This window comes from Canis lupus, chromosome 28 (assembly GCF_003254725.2).
Source record: "Canis lupus dingo isolate Sandy chromosome 28, ASM325472v2, whole genome shotgun sequence".
In the NCBI taxonomy this organism is placed as follows: domain Eukaryota; kingdom Metazoa; phylum Chordata; class Mammalia; order Carnivora; family Canidae; genus Canis; species Canis lupus.
In genome coordinates, this window is record NC_064270.1 from 33,801,234 (window position 1) to 33,820,099 (window position 18,866).

Here is an 18,866-nt window from a genome sequence, read left to right on the forward strand (position 1 = left end):
CCCTGGAGTTGCACGGCCTCGCAGTCCAAGGCTCAGGCTGGTTCTAACCCAGAGGAGCAGGCCAGGGGCTGATGGGAAAGAAGCATGTGAGAGAGGTTGCTTGTGGGGTGACTGACTGATCCACAGGTTCTCTCTCTGCCATCTTCCACTCTGCTCCTGGGTGAATTTGAAGAGTAAAGATAGAAAATGGGGGGAGAAGGGAGGACATCAACCAAGACTCTGGGCTAGCTGGGGTGTGGCCGGCACGAAGAATGACACACCCAGTCCTTCCAGGATGAGGCCATGAACAGAAGGACGGCTGGGGGAGCAAGAGGTGCTGTTCCTCCCAAGCATGTTCTCCGAGGGACACACCTGGAAGCCAGCAGTTTTTGATGGTGGTAAAGGCTGTTGGGAGCTGCTGGGACTAGCAGATTGGAGGGCAGGTCAGGAGAGGGAGGGGATGGTAGTGCATGACCTGCAGGGGGGTGGTCAGAGAGGAAAACCAGGCAAGATCCAGAGCTAGACCTGGGAGGGGCCAAAGGGACAGCAGTGTGACGCTCAGAGTAAGGGACAAGAAGGCAGACATGGCAGGGGAGGAAGGGAAGATGTGATATGTCCTGGGGAGGAGCAGCTGGGAGGAAGGGTCAGGGAGTCCCCCGCCTGTAGGTCATGTACCAGCCAGCCCTGGGGAAGGAAGGGAGGGGGGTGGCCTCCTGTCTCTCTGTCTTCCGTGCACCCAACTGTCCTCTATTGCACTGCTTAGCTCTTCACATCATCTTACAGAAATCTGAAGTGGTTCTATCACTTAAAAATTGGAAGATTTGGGGACTCCTGGGTGACTCAGTGGTTGAGCATCTGCCTTCAGCTCAGGGCGTGATCCTGGTCTGGGGATTGAGTCCTGCATCAGGCTCCTTGCGAGGAGCCTGCTTCTCTCTCTGTCTATGTCTCTGCCTCTCTCTGTGTCTCTCATGAATAAATAAATAAAATCTTTTTTTAAAAATTGGGATATTTCTCACAAACCAATCAACGTGATACATCAGATCCACAAAAAAAAGGATAAAAACCATATAATCATTTCAATAGATGCAGAAAAAGTATTTGACAAAATATAACACCCATTTATGATAAAAAAAAACCCTCAACAAAATAGGTTTAAAGGGAACATACGTCAACATAATAAACACCATATATGAAAAACCCACAGCTAATATCCTCAATGGGGAAAAGCTGAGAGGTCTTCCTCTAAGTTCAGGAGCAAGACAAGGTCGTCCATTCTCACCACTTTTATTCAACACAAGTACTGGAAGCCTTAGCAATCAGACAAAAACAGAAGTAAAAAGCATCCAAATTGGTAAGGAAGAAGTCAAACTTTCACTGTTTGTAGATGTCATGATACTATATATAGAAAACCCTAAAGACTTCACCAAAACATTGCTAGAACTGATAAATGAATTCAGTGAGGGTGTTGGATGCAAAATCAATGTGCAGAAATCCGTAGCATTTCTATACACTAATAATGAAGCAGCAGAAAGAGAAATTAAGAAAATAATCCCATTTATAATTGCACCAAAAATAATAAGATACCTAGCAATAAACTTAAGCAAAGAGGTGAAAGACCTGCACTCTGAAAACTAGGAAACACTGATAAAAGAAATTGAAGAGGATACAAAGAAATGGAAAGACATTCCATGCTAATAGATTGGAAGAACAAATATTGTTAAAATGTCTAAACCACCCAAACAATCTACAGATCGAATGCAATCCCTATCAAAATACCCACAGCATTTTTCACAGAGTTGCAACAAACAGTCCCGAAATTTGTGTGGAATCGCAAAAGACCCCAAACAGCCAAAGCAATCTTAAAAAAGAACAAATTTGGGGGCATCGTCACAATGCCAGGCTTTAAGCTATATTACAAGTCATCAAAACAATATGGTGCTGGCACAAAAATACATACACACATCCATAGAACAGAATAGAAATCCCAGAAATAAATCCACAATTATATGGTCAATTCATCTTTGACAAAGAAGGCAAAAATACGCAATGGGAAAAGGACAGTCTCTTCAGCAAATGGTGTTGGGAAAACTGGAAAGCTACATGCAGAAGAATGAGACTGGACCATTTTCTTACATCATATACAAAAATAAAGTCGGCTGAGTGAAGTAAGCCAGTCGGAGAAGGACAAACATTATATGTTCTCATTCATTTGGGGAATATAAATAATAGTGAAAGGGAATATAAGGGAAGGGGGAAGAAATGTGTGGGAAATATCAGAAAGGGAGACAGAACGTAAAGACTGCTAACTCTGGGAAACGAACTAGGGGTGGTGGAAGGGGAGGAGGGCGGAGGGTGGGAGTGACGGGCACTGGGGGTTATTCTGTATGTTAGTAAATTGAACACCAATAAAAAATAAATTAAAAAAAATAAATAAATAAAAATAAAAAATAAATAAATAAAAATAAATAAATAAATAAAGTCGAATGGATTAAGGACCTAAATGTGAGACCTGAAACACTAATTTGGAAAGATTTGGGAACACCTCTGTTTATAGCAGCATTATTCATGCCAAGATATGGAAGCAGCCCAAATGCCCATTGACTGATGGATGGATAAGAAGAGGCTGCAAATATACATATATACACAATGGAATATTAATCGGCCATAAAAAAGAATAAAATCCTGCCATTTGCAACAACATGGATGGATCTAGAGAGTATAATGCTAAGCGAAATAAGTCAGAGAAAGACAAATACCATACGATTTCACTCATATGTGGAATTTAAGAAACAAAACAAATGAACAAATGAAAGAAAAGAGAGAGAAACCAAAAAACTGAGCCATAGAGAACAAACAGGTGGTTTGTAGAGGGGAGGTGGGGGGGGGGAGGGCAGGGGAAATAAGTGATGGGGATGAAGAGAACACTGATTACACCTACCCTGATGAGCGCCGGGTGTTGCACGGGAGGGTTGAATCACTATACTGCACACCTGAAGCTAATGTAACACTGTATGTGAATACACGGGAATTAAAAATGTTAAAACCTGGGAGGTTTCGCACACCCGCACGCAGGCCTAGCTTTCTTCCCTGGCTCGTGCTGAGCACGCTGCTGGTTCAGAGCAGGTGGGCTCACCACTTCCCTGCAAGTCCCCCCCTCCCTGGGGAGTGGCTTTGCCCCATCCACTCTCCACATCTAAGCCAGCAGCCTGGACCCTCAGATATCTGACACCTGCAGCCCTGGACCCCATACCTGCATCAGGTACAGCAGGGAGCTCCTAGCTAAGGCTGTGGTTAGCGGTCAGGGCTCTTCCTGAGCTTAGATCGTAGTCCCAGGAGAACAGAGAAGGATGGTGTGTCACCCAGTCACATTCCACCGAGCCAATGCCTGGGGGGCAGGGGGAGTTCTTGATCCAACACACTGACCAAAGGGTCCCCTGGGGCAGATGTCAGCCCCTGGAGGATTCTGGTAACCTAGGGAAGCAGGGTCCGGTCAGAGAGATGCAGACCCCTTGGTCCCCCTCAGCCTGGCCCCCCACTACCTCCAGGACAGAGCTGCGGCAGTAGCCACTCTTAGGCGGGAGGCCTCCCCCACTAAATGTCCTCCTCCCTGCCCCCCACCTCCCCAGTCTGGTCCTTCTGTGCCTTCTACCGCAGCCCCACGGAGCAGCACACCTTCAGGGCTGGTCCAGCCCAGCTGTGAGTGTCTCTAATGGAAAAACTAACTGAAGCTGAAACACTCACCCAGGAGCACCCACCTTTGGCATTTGCTTCTCCTGCTCCTCGAGGTTCATAGAAGTCTTGTCATTCGTACAATGGCATCCCTACTGACAGGTCCTCAGTGGTCTTGTGAAAAATCAATGTAGACTGTTTGGAAGGCCACGTCTTCACACCCCTGAAAGCCGGATGTATCGTCACCAAGATGCATCAAGAGCATCCCCCATTTACAAAGCCCTTTCCTGCTGTGCATGTCCTCCGCCTCTCCCACAAGCCAGCAAAGGAGGCAGGATTACACCCATTTTACAGAGGAGGAAACTGAGTCTCGAGACAGAGAATCATTCGCCCAAAACCTGAACTCTAATGCACAGAACCCAGACTCAGATGCTGAGACTTTACATCCTGTGCCTGGGGCAGGATGGGATCTTGGGACAGAGGGAATCCCTGCCCAAGGGTGGAGCTAATCTTGGGTGGCAGGTCTGCAAGGCCTGGTGTGGTGGCAGTGTGACCCCAGGGGTCGTTGTTCTTCCTTACTTTCCTCCCTTTCCAAGGGTGGGGAAGGGCAGGGGGACCTGAGGGTGACTCTGAGGAGGCCCCTGGTGGGCCCCATCCCTGCCGTGGATGAGGAGCAAACCCTGAAATGAGGTGGAGGGAGCCTGGCCGTGCCACGGCGGCACCTGACAGGTATGACAGTTTGATCACGGGCCACCGCGCTCCACACTGCCACTGGAGCCGGCACGCTTGCTCTAGCCCTATGAGGTGAGAACCACCTCATCCTCACCTCGCTGTTGCCGGCATCGCGAGACCCCACACCGCCGCGCCAGGCCTCCTTGCCTAGAAGACACTTAGACTTTGGGCAGAACTTTCTTCCTGCCTGTCCTGCATCAGGGGCATTTGCCACTTGACTTGGGGGTTCTTGCCACTGGCAAACATGACGCATTTTTGCCAATTCCCATTGTTCAATGGCACCCAAGAACACTCTGACCTAGTGCATGGCGTTATACTGGCATTTGGCTAAAACTTCTACCCAGGATGTTCCAGAATGTAAGAACAAGACAAGGGCAGGTGATGGCGCTGATGGAGACAGCACTGTCGACAGTGCCGCACTCGGGCCCAAGAGGCTGTGGGGAGCCAGGCTCCGGGTCAGCGGAGTCAGCGAGGGCTCTCCGGGCCAAAGACTTGGAGGCAGGACATGAGGCCATGTCCCCGGAATAATGAGATGCCTGTGTGACCGTCCTCAAGGGGACACACAAGACGCCTGCTGGCAGATGAACAATGCTGTTTTCAAAGCTTCTGGCAGGAGGTTTACTATTTCACCTGCTTCCTTCTCAGGGTTGAGAAACCTTGACTTCTCACACAGCTTTCACCTCCTCGTCTGCCAGGTTCTCACACTCACACTCCAGGCTTCTAGAACTCCATCTCCACACATCAGAAGGAACAAGCGCGTTTAATGGGAGAGCCTTACTTCCCAGAGCTGGGGCCTGCACACGGCCCAGTATGGGGGGAAATGGATCCATCTCTCCCACAGGTGAGATTCCACTAGGAGCCCAGGAAGGAGCCAGCACTCCCAGGGCTCATCAGTGAAAGCAAAGGGTGTTGAAGACCATCTGGGGACAGGGATGGGACATGCCCTGGGACCAGTCCCAGGTCTGGCTCTTTCCACGTTGCAGAGGGCACCTCTTTCCCCGCGTGTGTGGCATGCTGCCCGAGGATCGCAGTGCTCCTCGCCACACCGTGTGGCCGGCTCAGGCTCCTTGTGAAGATGGCCTGGGGCGTGGGGTCCCCTCTCCCGGCCTGGAGAGCTGGTATGAGCTGCACAGAAGAGAGAAGGGAGCGAGCACAGACAGAGGACCCTCAGCCACATCACGGCCTCCTCCCAGCACCCATGCAGGCTGTGGGCAGCACCCCCCCCAGAATTCCAGCCTCGAGCACACAGATGGACTTTCTAGGAGGTCGAGACGCCTTCCCAATGTCACTGGCTGAGCCAGAGGCCACCAGAAGCACAGTCCCTGAAGTTCACACGCCACCCAGTATCTTCCCTGGGGCATCGGCTCATTTCTGTGCCGGCGGAGGACCTCCTACTCATTCTAAAGCACGGTGCCACGGCTTCATTTGAAGAGAATGTGCACACGCTGCAGACACAAAGAGCTCAGAAAATAGGTCAAACCCAACACGCGCATCCACAGCACCATCTTCTCCGATGCTTCCCTCTAAAATCAAATTGGCGATGTATGCAAATGAGTTGTGAGAATTCATTACGTTAATTTATCTAATTTCAGAGGCAAACCTGAAGCAAACAGCGCCTCATTCTGCAACACTTAGGACCTCGTGGAATATTGATTTCGGAGTTTTATTAGCCTGGCACCAAGGCCCTTTTATAGCCCAGAGGTATGAGATCGTCAATTTTCTCATGAATACAAATGCTCCCGCTGCAGGGCCCCAACATATGGTTTTCCAAGGTCATTTCTGGGGGTGACCTATATGCCAGGCCCCCAAAACTCAGAATCGGGATCTCTGGGAAGCCCTGGCAGGAACACAGGGCCATCTGTCCCAGCAGGATCAATGGCTGAGCCGTCCTTCCCATGGCATCCACACTAATAGGTATGGAATTAAGAATCTGTCCCCTTACTGAGCATCCATAGCCAGGGCAGCCAGCAGCAGAGCTGAGCTCAGGGCAGATGAGCTTTATGAGCAATGATGACTTCATTGTCTCCTACCTCCTAGGGGACCAATGTGATGTCTTCAGCATGATACATTTCACCATAAAGAACCCAAATTTACCCCCTGCTAGTCTGGACCTGGCCATTTTAACATACCCCATAAAGGCGACTAAGTATGAGTTTCACCCAGTCTCATGAAAGGAAAGTCACTCTGGCCAGTCCCTCAAAGCAGCCAGATAGGCATGGGACTCCGTTTTAGAAGTGGGATCACAGGGCACCCTCTCTGCCCCTAAACACCTCTTTGCAGCCTATTGTGAGCTGGAATCTCCTGTGCCTTGGTCTCAGGCCTTCAAGGCTGGCACAAGGTAAAGCATACAGACCTTGGGGCACCCGGATCTGCCTTGGAGTCCTGGTTCTGCCTTGAAATGCCTTAAGGGCCAGGACAGGTCAACTGACATCTCAAAGACTCGGTTTCCTCAAAGAGAAAATTAAATAACACTACCTGGTAGGGCTGATTTGAGGATTGGCACTAATTGGCTTCCATAGAAGGAGCATAATGGGAGTGGCTGCTTTCATGACTAGAATCTGTCAGGGTCACAGAGCAGCTTGATGAAGCTGTGTAACGAGTGTGTCCCCAGCCTTTTAAAGAGAGGCTCTCGGGGCACCTGGGTGGCTGAGTCAGTAGGCAGCTGCCTTCAGCTCAGGTCATGATCCCAGGGTCCCGGGATCAAGCACCATGTCAGGCGCCCTGCCCAGCAGGGAGTCTACTTCTCCTTCTCCCTCTGCTGCTCTCCTGCTTGTACTCTCTCTATCAAATAAATAAGTAAAGTCTTTTTTTAAATAAATAATAAAGAGAAGCTCTCCAGGGGCATCTGGGTGGTTCAGTCAGTTAAGCATCCAACTCTTGATTTCAGGTCCAGTCATGATGTCAGGGTCATGAGCTCAAACCCCACGTTGGGCTCCACAGTGGGTGTGAAAGCTGCGTAGGATTCTCTCTCTCCCTCTGCACCTCCCTCCTCCGCCCCTGCCCCTACACACATACACATGCACTTGCACTCTCTCTCTAAGAAAAATTTAAAAATGAAAATAAAGAGAAGCTCTCCAGCATACCTGAGTACTCGTGTTAGTGGCTGCTGACTCTTTCCTACAGATGAACATGGTGGCAAAATGGATTCTTGTCTGGTGATCCACCTCCATAGGGTTTGTGCACCCTCCTCCCTCATCCAACCTGGCCTTGCCGTGGCCAATGGGATTTAGGTAGAAGTGACAGGCCTCAAGGAACATGGCATGCTTCCATTCACCCCTTGAGGAAAACATGCCCTAGCCATGCTCCTTCTCTTCATCCTAAAACGAGAACAAAAATCCAACCCACTTCTGAAATAGCCACCCCCAGGTCCGGCGTCCATCCCATAGACCCTTGATCTTGAGAACAAAGACTTGCTGTTGGAGGCCACTGAGTTGGGGGCTGAGAGTTGGTTTTGCAGCAATAACTAACAAACTAGATCCTTGAGCGCCCTACTTATGTCTCCGGCCCCGGTTGCTATCTACATTTTGGCAAATGCTAGTCTCAATGCTCATGGCATCTTCCTAGCGCCTCCCCATCCTTTGGTTCTATCCACTGCACAAAGTTCCCCTACCCCTGTTGTTCCCCCTGGATCCCAAACCCAATGCACTGCCACTTACAGCTCTGACCTTACACCTCCTGGCTTCATTCCTGCTTTGCCTCTCACCCCGGGGTAGAGCAGAGAGCAGGTGATGGTGCAAAGACCCTCAGCAGAGAGAGGGGCCAGCCCTGGGCAGGCACCAGGCTGGGCACACTGTGCATGCTCCTTCATGAACCCTAGGAGTGGTAGGGGCCAGAATTTGAGCCAAGAGCCTCTGACCCCAGAATCGTAGTCTTCACCTCCATGCAGTGGCTGGAGTTCCAGCTTCTCTGGGCAAGCAGAGTCTCCTAGCAATACAGAGCCCTTGTGCTGGAAGGGATTTATGCAGTTTCCTAGTCCAATAAATAGCTGGTGAACCGTGCGACCTGGCCATGTTTGTAGGTCAAAATGGTCAAATATCGGCAATCTCACAGCTCTACCAGATTCACAGCTAGTCCAACAACCAAATTCAGTCCTACCTCAATTGGCCAACATTCAGTTCCCATTTCCCCTCTGTGGTTCACGAAGATTTCAGGAGGGACTCTGAAATGCCCTGCCAAATTTCCAAATAGCCTACCCATAGGGCATTTTCCTGGGACACCCATAGGAACCCCGTGGCCAGGGGCAAATGACATCACCCTGGCTTGCTAACAGTTCATTTTCAAGTACGCGGATCGAGCACCAGCCCTCTGCTCAGCCCTATAAGTAAACAGACAAGTAAATATTGTAATACCAAACAAACCAGACTTCTTTGTGATCTCCACTTTCTTTTCTGTTTTATAACGTGTCCCAGAATTCGGGCCAGGGATGAGCTCAATCAAAAATATAATCCATCAGTCTTAGATCTGGAAACTTACCCTTTCCCTTTCTTAAGTATCAGGAGACTCGTCAGTCACCACTCCTGTGGTGACCAGTTTTTAAAGACCATCCCCACCCAAATTCTTTCCTACTGGCCTCCACCCTCATGCCTGTGGATTTCCACGCTGGCCGGAGTCCCCAAAGCAAGCTATCTGGTCCTGGGCAGCCTCTTCCCCCCTGAGATGCCTCTATGAGGGAAGAGAGGGACAGGGCAGGAGACAGGCGATCACTGACGGATGTCGTGCCGGGTGCCAGGCACTGAGCTGGCCCAGACCTGCTGTTGTGTCCACGAATCCTCACATCATCCTGGGGTCATGACCGGGGCCTGGCCGACTCCTAGCCCATCCCCATCCTTACAAGGAGGCCCAAGTTCCTCAGAATGTGCTGGTTCTTCTGCAAACACACCCTGGTTTCTTCGGTGTAGAAGAGCTTCCCAGCTGTATCTGGCCTCGGCTCAGCCTGGTCCCCCGCCCTCCCGGCCCTCCGACCTGGAAGTAGGTGTGGGTGGCACAGCTCAGCAGCCACGAGCAGCCTGTTGCTAACGGGACACAGTCTGAAAAGTCGTGCAGCTGTAGTTCCCCTCTGGTCCAGCCACCTAAGTGCCCTTCCTGTCTTCCTTCCCACGCCGGAGCGGAGCATCTAAAATTAAACTGCCAGAAATAGAGCCACTTGGACCGGAAGTGGCCAGAAATGCTTGGGGCCTCCTGACACTTCGAGGCAGCTCGGCTCACGCCACGGAGACTTGAAGGCAGCTGATCACGGGCAGCTCCGGCGCCAGGGAGAGGGGGCACCCGGCCAGGAGGGAGCTTGCGTCCTCCACTTCCTCCCCCATCCTGTGTTATCTCCAGACTTCCTGTTGCTTTGCATCTCCTTGAGCAGATCTGCTCCAGCCTTACCAGCTTCCAGCTGACTTAGCAGAACTGGAAGCAGAGTCCTTGAGCCATCGTGCTTCCTCACAGCCCGTTCACAACTCCTCACCCCCGGGGCCACCTGGCAGCCTGCATCGCTGCGCCCCTTCTGTAGTGCCCTTACCCTGGCCAGGTGGTTGGAGAGACACCGGGGCAGGCGGAGACAAGGCTGGAGAGGTGGGCAGGGGGCTGAGCACGGAGACACCAGCACCCTAGTCAAGGATGATGGGCCAAACTGGTAGGTCAAGGTTGGGATGCTGGCACATGGGCGCTTTCCAAATACTGCTCTCTGCAGGGTCGAGGCGACGTAAAGGCCCGCGGAGGAGAAGAGGCCAGTGGAGGCTGGGCGTGGACTTGGTGGGCTGTGCTGGGGTCCCTCGCTCTGGGATGCCTTGGAGTCAGTCCAAGGAAGAGACACCCCCCCACCCCGACTCCAGTTAGGCTTTCCACAAGCCCTCTGTCTGCCAGGCCTTCTTGAGGTCCTGCCTGCTGTGGAGCTCCCAGCTCTCAGCGTGGTCACATGGGGCTAGCCCAGAGGCAAGCCTTCATTTCCGGGGATCCCTGAAGCTGAGATGAGCAGGGGCAAGAGGACAGAGAATGGCTAGAAGTTGGGGTACAGGGAGCCCCCCATGCATCACAGAAGGGAAACACAGAGCCTGGGCAGGCTTTGGAGCCCTCCCACTGTATCTTCTCTATTACTGGAAGCTGTCATCACCGGGTCCCTGGGGCAGCCCCGGGAGCTCGTGACCCCTGCTGTCACACGGGTTCCAGCCCCAGGAGGGCCCGGTGCTCACCAGGGCAAGGTACTTAATGCATCTGACTGCCATCGTGAAATTCTTAACCTTATCTTTGAACTCTTGTATCTTGTGAGTGCCGTGGGCCGGAGCCTGCGTGCGGGGCAGGAGGTATGTGCAGTGGGCACGTCTGCCACCGCTCCCTGCCTTCTCACACTCACCCGGCACAGCTCCCGTAGCACCGCACCTGGCCCACCTGGCCCGACGCCCAGGAGGGCTCCTCACTTGGCTTAATGCTCTGCGGTCACTATCTTAAAGCCATAGTTCCGTCTTCCCAGCTGTGGTTTGGAGATGAGATGCGATGGGACAACAACGGGTGCCTGTGAGCAGCGGGGTGGAGGGTGGTGGTGCATGCAGTGTGTGCGTGTGCATGTGCTGCTCCTTGCCATGCTGCAAGCGTGCCACTCCAGCGGCCCCGCGGACGTGTGCAGTTCAGCCGCACTCACAGGCAGCCCTGGGTACGCACGTCATATCTGCAACCATTCTGATCAGAGCTTCTTCAGAACACACGCACGTGCACACACAAGCACGCGCATGCACACACATACTCACGCACGGGGCATTCTGAGAAACGAGAAGGACCGGGGCACTGCGTCACCCTCTCTTAGTCACATGAGGTCCCTGCATTAGCCAATCACTTCTGCCAAAATTGAAGGTGCTGAAGGACCGGGAGAGACGGCCCCCCCATAGTTCCCTCTGACTCAGCCCTTCCTGGCTCAGCAGGAAGGCGAAGGCCCAGCACGTGGGCAGAATGTGATTTCGTCAAGAAGCAAAACAAAAATAGTTGAGTGTTCTCACTTTTCTGGTAAGAATGAAGTTCATGTGCGGGCAGGACCTTTGAAATAGGACATGTCGTTTCAGCGATTCCGCTTACAAGCTAAAGGCTCTTAGATCTCCATTTAAAACCGGTATTGCACAATATAAAGATGACCGGTCAAATGTGTGCCAATAATTTTAATTTTTAATTGTTCTTTATGTAGAAAATCATTAAATACAAGTAAAAACCCTATGATAAGACAAGAGAGGTAAATGTGGAAGAAATGGGGAAAGCTTTGTATTTTAGCGCCTTGAAATGGCACTGGTCCTTGCTTTTTAAATAAGAGGCCCTGCATTTTCGTTTTGCCTTGAGACCTGTGAATTATATAACATCTCTGCGTGGCCAGCTCCTGCCTATTCATCCTTCATGGTTCTGCTTAGGTGCCACTTCCTCCAGGAAGCCCTCCCTACCTCCCATCTGTGTGCTCCCACAATGAACAGTACACCTCCCATCACTGTGCTATAATTGTCTGCTTGTCTGATCAGCTCCTCAGCTGGATGGGAGCTTCGGAACTGGATTGCCAGATTTACAACCCTATAGAGCCTTCTCTACCTATCCTCAGCATCAGCCCAGGGCCTGGAACATAACAGGGATTCCTTCCCAATTAGATGAATGAATGAATGGAAAGAGTGTGTCACATCTCAGATACGGTCCTTAGCATTTTGCACACACTGCCTGATTAGTGAATGAATGATGGCACCAAGATTTCTTAAAGGCCCTGACCGGTGAGTTTCCCCTGTGTGACCACATGTGGTGCAATAAACCCTGGGGTCTCAGCCATGACACCCATTTTGGCTGCCTCCTGTCCTTCCCCTCTTATTGTGGACATGTATGATGGCAAAACGACAGGTTCCTTGAGGGCAAGAACACTGTTTGGTTGTATCTGGGCCCCAAGGGTGGCCCAGAGTTTTGCACAGAGTCAGTACCCATGACTGTTAACAAGAATTTGTGAAAATAGCATCTAAGAGAAGACATTCTGACCAAACTGATTTAGATCCCGATGAGTCCATTCCAAACCAAGCCACAGGTCACCCAACTCTTCAGGATATACAAATGGAAGGAAGGGAAGGAAGGAAGGAAGGAAGGAAGGAAGGAAGGAAGGAAGGAAGGAAGGAAAGGAGGGAGGGAGGGAGGGAGGGAGGGAGGGAGGGAGGGAGGGAGGGAGGGAGGGAGGGAGGGAGGGAGTCTTAGTATTTTTTAAATCGCACTTCTGGGATGACCTGGGTGGCTCAGCATTTAAGCATCTGCCTTTGGCTCAGGGAGTGATCCCAGGGTCCTGGAATTGCATCCCACATTAGGATCCCTGCAGGGAGCCTGCTTCTCCCTCTGCCTGTGTCTCTGCCTCTCTCTGTCTCTCATGAATAAATAAATAAAATCTTTTTTAAAAAACACCTAAATAAATCACACTTCTGAAAAATGTCAATATCACTTTTTTTTTCCAAAGCAAAGCAACAAAAACAGAAATCAGGCATTTGGCAAGGTTGCCCCTGGACGCCGATGACAGACTGCCAATCTTCAGACACAGCTCGGCCACTGCACATTAGAGCAGTCTCGCTTTCCAGATCCAGAGCCCACATTCCCAGATGGGTCTTTGGCAAACTGTGATGCCAACGTGTTCATCTCTGGGATGGTTCCCTTTCAGCGAGTGTGGAGTAGAGACCGGCTGCTAGCTCACTAACCCCATTTCTTCCTCCTGAGCATACAGAAAGACGACATCCCAGCCTCTGCTTTGCAGTTAGATTGAGGCTCTATGACAGGGTCTTGACCAAGGAGATGCCAGCAAAAGCAATCCGTGCTGTTTACAGGGTTGGCCATAAGATCACGGACTTGGTTGTCTGCATTCCCCCTCCCCTTCCATGGCAACCACGGAGACCATGCGTGTGTTGAAAAAGATAATGTCACGGGATGGAAGGAGCCTAGATCTCTGGGTCACAGCTTGGAGGAGCATTGCCTAACCCACATCAGATGGTGACACAAGTGAGAAACAAACTGAATGGTGTTTAGCCGCCGAACATTGTCGCAGCAGCTAGCATTATTAATCCTGGCTCCCACAGAATGTCAGCTCTTGGTAGGAATGCATTCAGATGCAAGTAACTGAGGAGCCTGTCAAAGTGACATAAATACACATAAGATTGTTTTTCTGCAAAGCAGGAAGTAAGTCTTGGAACAGGCGATTAAAGAGTGGACCAGCTCCTCAAGGACACAGGCTCATCTATCTTTCTGCTCAGGCATTCTTGCTGTAGTAGCTTTTGTCCTCATGCTTGTCAGCGCAGTCACAAGAGGGCATTCCATGTGCATTCCAGGCAGCAAAAAGAGCAGAGGGCAAAGGGCTAAAGAGTCATGCGAGTCAAAGGTGTCCCAACTTTTACTCTACTTCTACTCTGGCCAACTTCTACCTACACTTTATTGACCAAAATGGCATCGTATACCTGCCTGGGACCACTGATTGGCCAGTGGGAATGATGTTATTATGCCAGCCGTACTACAGCTGTGATTCGTCTCCTGGGGCTGGGGTCCGGGCTCCCACTATGAGCTCAGGGCATCTACAAAACTGCCTGAACAAACTGCAGATCTACTGGTGAGGAGAACACAGGAGCGATAAGGGAAATTTTCAACTTTTCTCTGGGCTCCCAGGAAAGCTCTCCTTCAACATTTTGCCAAAGTCCAAAATGACTCGGCAAAATCTCAAAACACGGGCTCTATTTCTGCCCCGAGCACACACTGTATGTCTGCTTCTTTAAAAAAAATAATAAATAACCAAAAAGGAGCATTCCAGACATAAAGATAAGAAAAACATAACAAAAAATCTCCTTGGTTCCCAAATATTCAAGTCATACAGTCTTGCACATATTAAAAACATAAGATAAGGTCTGTAACTTTCTGGAATGTACTTCTTCATGATGATTTGTCATTCTTTATGTAAAAGACACATCACCCTGCACCAAATGTTCCTTCCCCGGAGCACTCTCTTCTTCGTGAGGATTGTGTATCCCGGGCAGCTGTCCTACCTTGGGCTTGAATGAAATCCTTTCCCTTTCTCTTTATAATGTTTGAAAAGGTTTGTTCATTTTGCACTGATAGGAGTGAAATAGAAGGTGCACCAATGACTGGCACCCTCATATTTTTCTTTCCTTCTAGGGCATTCATTTCTCCAGAAACAGTTGCGGTTACGAGGGGCCAGAGAGACTCCTGACTGGATCCTTTGACCTTCAAATCCATGGGTTTGGGCCTCAGCTCAGCTGACCATAGAACTCCATTTGGTCGTCTTGCCCAAGGGACTGGCTCACTTGGAGTCAAATGATGGCAAACTTGTGGTCAATAGGACAGCAGCATAATACACACTGGAGGACAGTTTTCCCAGGACCTGGCCCTCTAGGACAGCTCCTGTCTTTTCTAGGATGTCATTGATTTCCATAGACTGGTCATCAGAAATTAGCAGAGCTATTTAAAAATTAGATGCTCAATGCTCATGAAGGTGCAGTGAAATACGCTTGATCACAGGATGCCTGCAGGAGGGTGAGTTGTTGCCATACAATTGGAAAGCAATCTGGCAGCAAGTATCATGAGGCTTAAATATATTCAAACCCTTTGATCTAATAATTCCACTTCTGGAAATGTCTCCTAAGGAAATAATTTGAATACTGAAAAAGCTTTTTGCCCCAAGATATTCCTGGCAAGATTACTTATAATAGTGAAAACCTAGAAACAGCCAAAATAACCAGCCATTGGAGAACAACCATTGGAATAAAAAATATATATTTTCTATAGAATATATTCTATGAAGTGAAGGTGGGACAGATAAATGGATGGATGGATGGGTAGATAGATCAGTGATCAATAGGGTGGATAGATGGATGGATGGGTAGATACATAGGTGGATAGATAAATAGATAGATAGATTCCACTCAATGAACTATATACATTCATTAAAGATTATGACCACAAAAGGTTTACATTGCAAAAGTGTGCTTGGATAAAAGACATGAGTTAAAATAATGGGCATGATATAATTATTAGTATATGGAAAAGGCTGAAATAAAATACGCCTAAATGTAGTCCAAAGTGAGCACTGAAAGCATGGATGGTTTTTGTTCCTTCTCTCTATTTTATGCATTTAAATTTTTTCTTTTATAAGGATGCACTGTTTTACAATAAAAATTATTTTAGAAAAATATGAGGGTTGCTAAGTGAGCATGGAAATTGGATGAGGCTAAGGGACAGTTTGTTCAGCTGGGGCAGCATTTGGAGAAGTTCCCCCGCCCCGCTCTGGGCCGTTCTCTGGTGACCACAATGCTTATTCAGCCAGTTTCAGGGTGTCTCCCCATCCCACTCCCCTGGGAGCTGTCTTCTCTCTCTCTCTCCCTCTCCAGGCCTAGCGGAGGCCCCTCCCACACTGGCTCCCCAGCTTCAACTGTGGTGCATTATAACCCTCTACAGGTACCTCCAGTTCTGGTCACCTTGATTCAACTTGGCCACACCTCAAGCTCCAAACCAACCTTGGAGGTGGTCCTCCTGCAGACAGAGTCTCGCCCTCTTCTGTTGACATCTGCCCATCCTGTTCTCAAAAGGTGGTGGCCTTTGACCACAATTGCCCCTAAATGCTGGACAACTTTTTGGGGTCCCCTATGCACCAAGGAGGGAAAAATCTCAGATTTCCTTTTATTTTACTTGAATATCCATTCAAATTAGATTCTAGGATTCATTCATATTTGTGTCCCCACTGTCATTCAGTTTTACTGCTCCATAATATCCCAATGTCTAAATACACCATAATTCATTTATCTACTTGTCTATTTCTGTTGCCAGGATGTGGGCTGTGTCCAACGTTTTAATACTAGCAATGGTGCTGCCATGAACATCCTGGTAAGACCTAGGAGAAGAATTGCTGGTATGTGAGGTATGTAAAGGCTCATTCATGAGACAATGCCAAAAATGCTTTCCAAAACAGCAATATAATTTTGGGAGAAAAAAAGAAAGTCCAAAAGGATTACACAAACTCTCTGCATTCTCAATTTTTCCGTAAATCCAAAACTGTTCTAAAACTTCACATTTTTTTTAAATTATACAGCATAATGCCCTTTTTAAAGCTAAACATGACCAAAATTAAAAATATTTTTGAGGTTATATTTAGATGTGATCAAATGAAACCAGGGGGATGATAAACAGAAGATTTATGGAAATCTGTTCCCTTGGGTTGGGGGAGGAAAGTTCTGGATGGAGGAACACAACATGGCAATTGTTGTCAGGGTTCCAGCTTTCTTGTTGGATGTTGATTAACGGGTGTTTATTAGATTAACATACAGGAAGGAAGGGAAGGAGGAAGGGACAGGGAGGGAGGCAGGGAAGAGGAAGAGGGTCTTCCGTGGGGAGCTCAGAGAGTGTCATAAACAAAGATGATACATAGTCCAGCTCTACACACCCAGGGCCCCGTTAAACAACAGGAAGGAAGGGATCTGAAAAGCATCCACACTGGCTTAAGAGGAGCAGCTTTGTCCAGTGAGTAGCTTGGGGAATGCTCAGGGAGCTTTCAGACCCAATGCCAACCCCACTGGACAGCCACACAGTGTCACCCAAGGTGAGGGTCTGCTGTCTGAGCCTCAGGTGGCAAAGCAGTTCCGCACTCAGGTTGCCTGATTTAGGATTCAGCTCTGGCATCCCCAGCCACGTCTACAGGGACCTATGTGCTCTCTCCCAAGCTCAGTGTTCTCATCTGTAAAATGGGGAGAAGTCAGTAAGATAGTATGTGTGAAGTGCTTACGCACAGAGTAAGCACTCAGTAAATGTCTGTTATTATCGCCCCCGAACCCCCGCCCCGTGTGTGTGTGTGTGTGTGTGTGTGTGTGTGTGTGTGTTCCTCACCCTCATACCTTCCTCGCACCCTGCTCCTTCTGGCCAGAACGTGACCTGCTCCAGCCAGCTGACCTGAACCTGGAGCCCAGTGGGGTCATACACCTGGGACATACTCAGCCCCTCCTTCATTCCTCAAGCCTGAGGCTCCTCAGGATGAATTGCTCTGATCTCCCGAGCATTTCTCAAGCCCTGTCCCCTCCCTAGCTGGGCCCACCTGGACCATTGCCTGCACCTGCTGCCTCCAGCTTGCCCTCCGAGGTATGACCGCATAGCACCCTGCTCAGATTCTCCAGAAGCTCCCCCTGTCCCTCTGGGATGCAGCCCTAGAGCCCTCCTTGGCACCCAGCTCCATCTGGCCTCTCCCTGCCACATGCACCCAAAGGCCAGCCCCACCCTCTCCCCAACACACCCCCTTCCTCGATTGCTGTCCCTTGGCAGATGCTTTCCCAGCAGTGTACACCCTCCTTCCCCTGGAGAGCTCTCAGTTCCCCTCCAAGGCCCCTTCCCAGGCCTTCCACCCTGGGGGGCTGCTCAGGGGGCTGCTCCCCAACCAGGATCTCTCTCGCGTCCCCTCCACCAGACTGTGAGTGCCTTGAGGGAGGGAGCCTGTGACCCCACCGCATCCCAGGGCCACACTCAGAAAGTTCCCACTGAGCACATGAATGACTTTCCTCTTTCAAGGGCAAAGATGTTTGACTCCTCACTGCAATTATATTTTCCCTTTCTTGATTCAAAACCTTGCCTGGCCAGGGAGGAGGCAAGACAAGTGGAAAACATCTGTCTGGTGGGTTGACACGGGTAGGAATGGAGGACGGAAAAAAATCTGGTGTCTCCTGTTTACCATGGACACTGAGCTTGGAAATAAAAGTGCAGCCACAGCAGGAAGGACGAGTGGAGACAGCTGCCCCGCTGGGGCCGTCTGAGGCTGGCCGGCAGATGGGGGCCGGGGGGCCAGGGGTCAGGGGGCCAGGGGTCCTCTCCGGCCACGATGGGGAAGCGCTGGTCCAGGCCGGGCAGTGTGCTCAGACTCCCTCAGGAGGATGCTCGGCACTTTTCCATCCTTTCGAGAAAGATCTCGGGCTGCATCCCTCAGTCAGGGAAGCTGGGGGCGATGTTACAATTGGTGGACAACTGTATGCTTAAAGAAGAATAGGAAAGTTCGCATAAGGACAGTTTCTGTCCTGAAATCACCTTAGAGAGAGAAAGGCAATCAAGAAGGAGACGTGGCTGTAACAGGGGCGTGGAGAGAGGGGAGCCCCGCGCCCGGCCACTGGGAACACGAACCGGCGCAGCCACTGTGGAAACAGGATGCACCGTCCTGGAACACTAAACCCAGAAACACCACGTGGTCTGTTCCACTACTGGGTATTGACCCAACACGACGCCCAAGTGCCAGCCAGCAGGTGCCCTGAGCACCAACCGACGTGCTCCCCCAGGACGCCCCTCTGCCCACGTGGCCCCCCAGAGAGCAGGGCTGGGAGACCTCGCACAGGTCAACTCTGCCATTTTACAGGTGGGAACCCAGCGAGGGGAGGAGACGTGCCCAGGGCCACCCAACCCCTCGGCCACACCAAGACCCCGAGGGGCGCCTCCCATCAGCGAGCCGGGAGCCCCGGGCCCCCCTCACTTCGGGTCAGCAGCGG

At 50.4% G+C, this 18,866-nt stretch overlaps 1 long non-coding RNA gene across 3 annotated transcripts; it reads right to left on the reverse strand.

Annotated features, from left to right (window-relative positions):
- Window positions 1-1,247: 1,247 nt before the first annotated feature.
- Window positions 1,248-9,709, reverse strand: LOC118352689 (uncharacterized). Of its 3 annotated transcripts, none has more exons than XR_007406826.1 (3): window positions 8,854-9,709; window positions 3,735-7,697; window positions 1,248-3,450 (listed from the first exon to the last, which is right to left on the reverse strand). It is a non-coding gene; the product is annotated as an uncharacterized LOC118352689 (long non-coding RNA). The 3 variants fall into 3 exon arrangements; XR_007406827.1 differs by having other exon boundaries at window positions 2,316-2,986; window positions 3,230-3,450; window positions 3,735-9,709; XR_007406825.1 differs by having other exon boundaries at window positions 3,735-9,709.
- Between the last annotated feature and the right edge of the window lie 9,157 nt (window positions 9,710-18,866).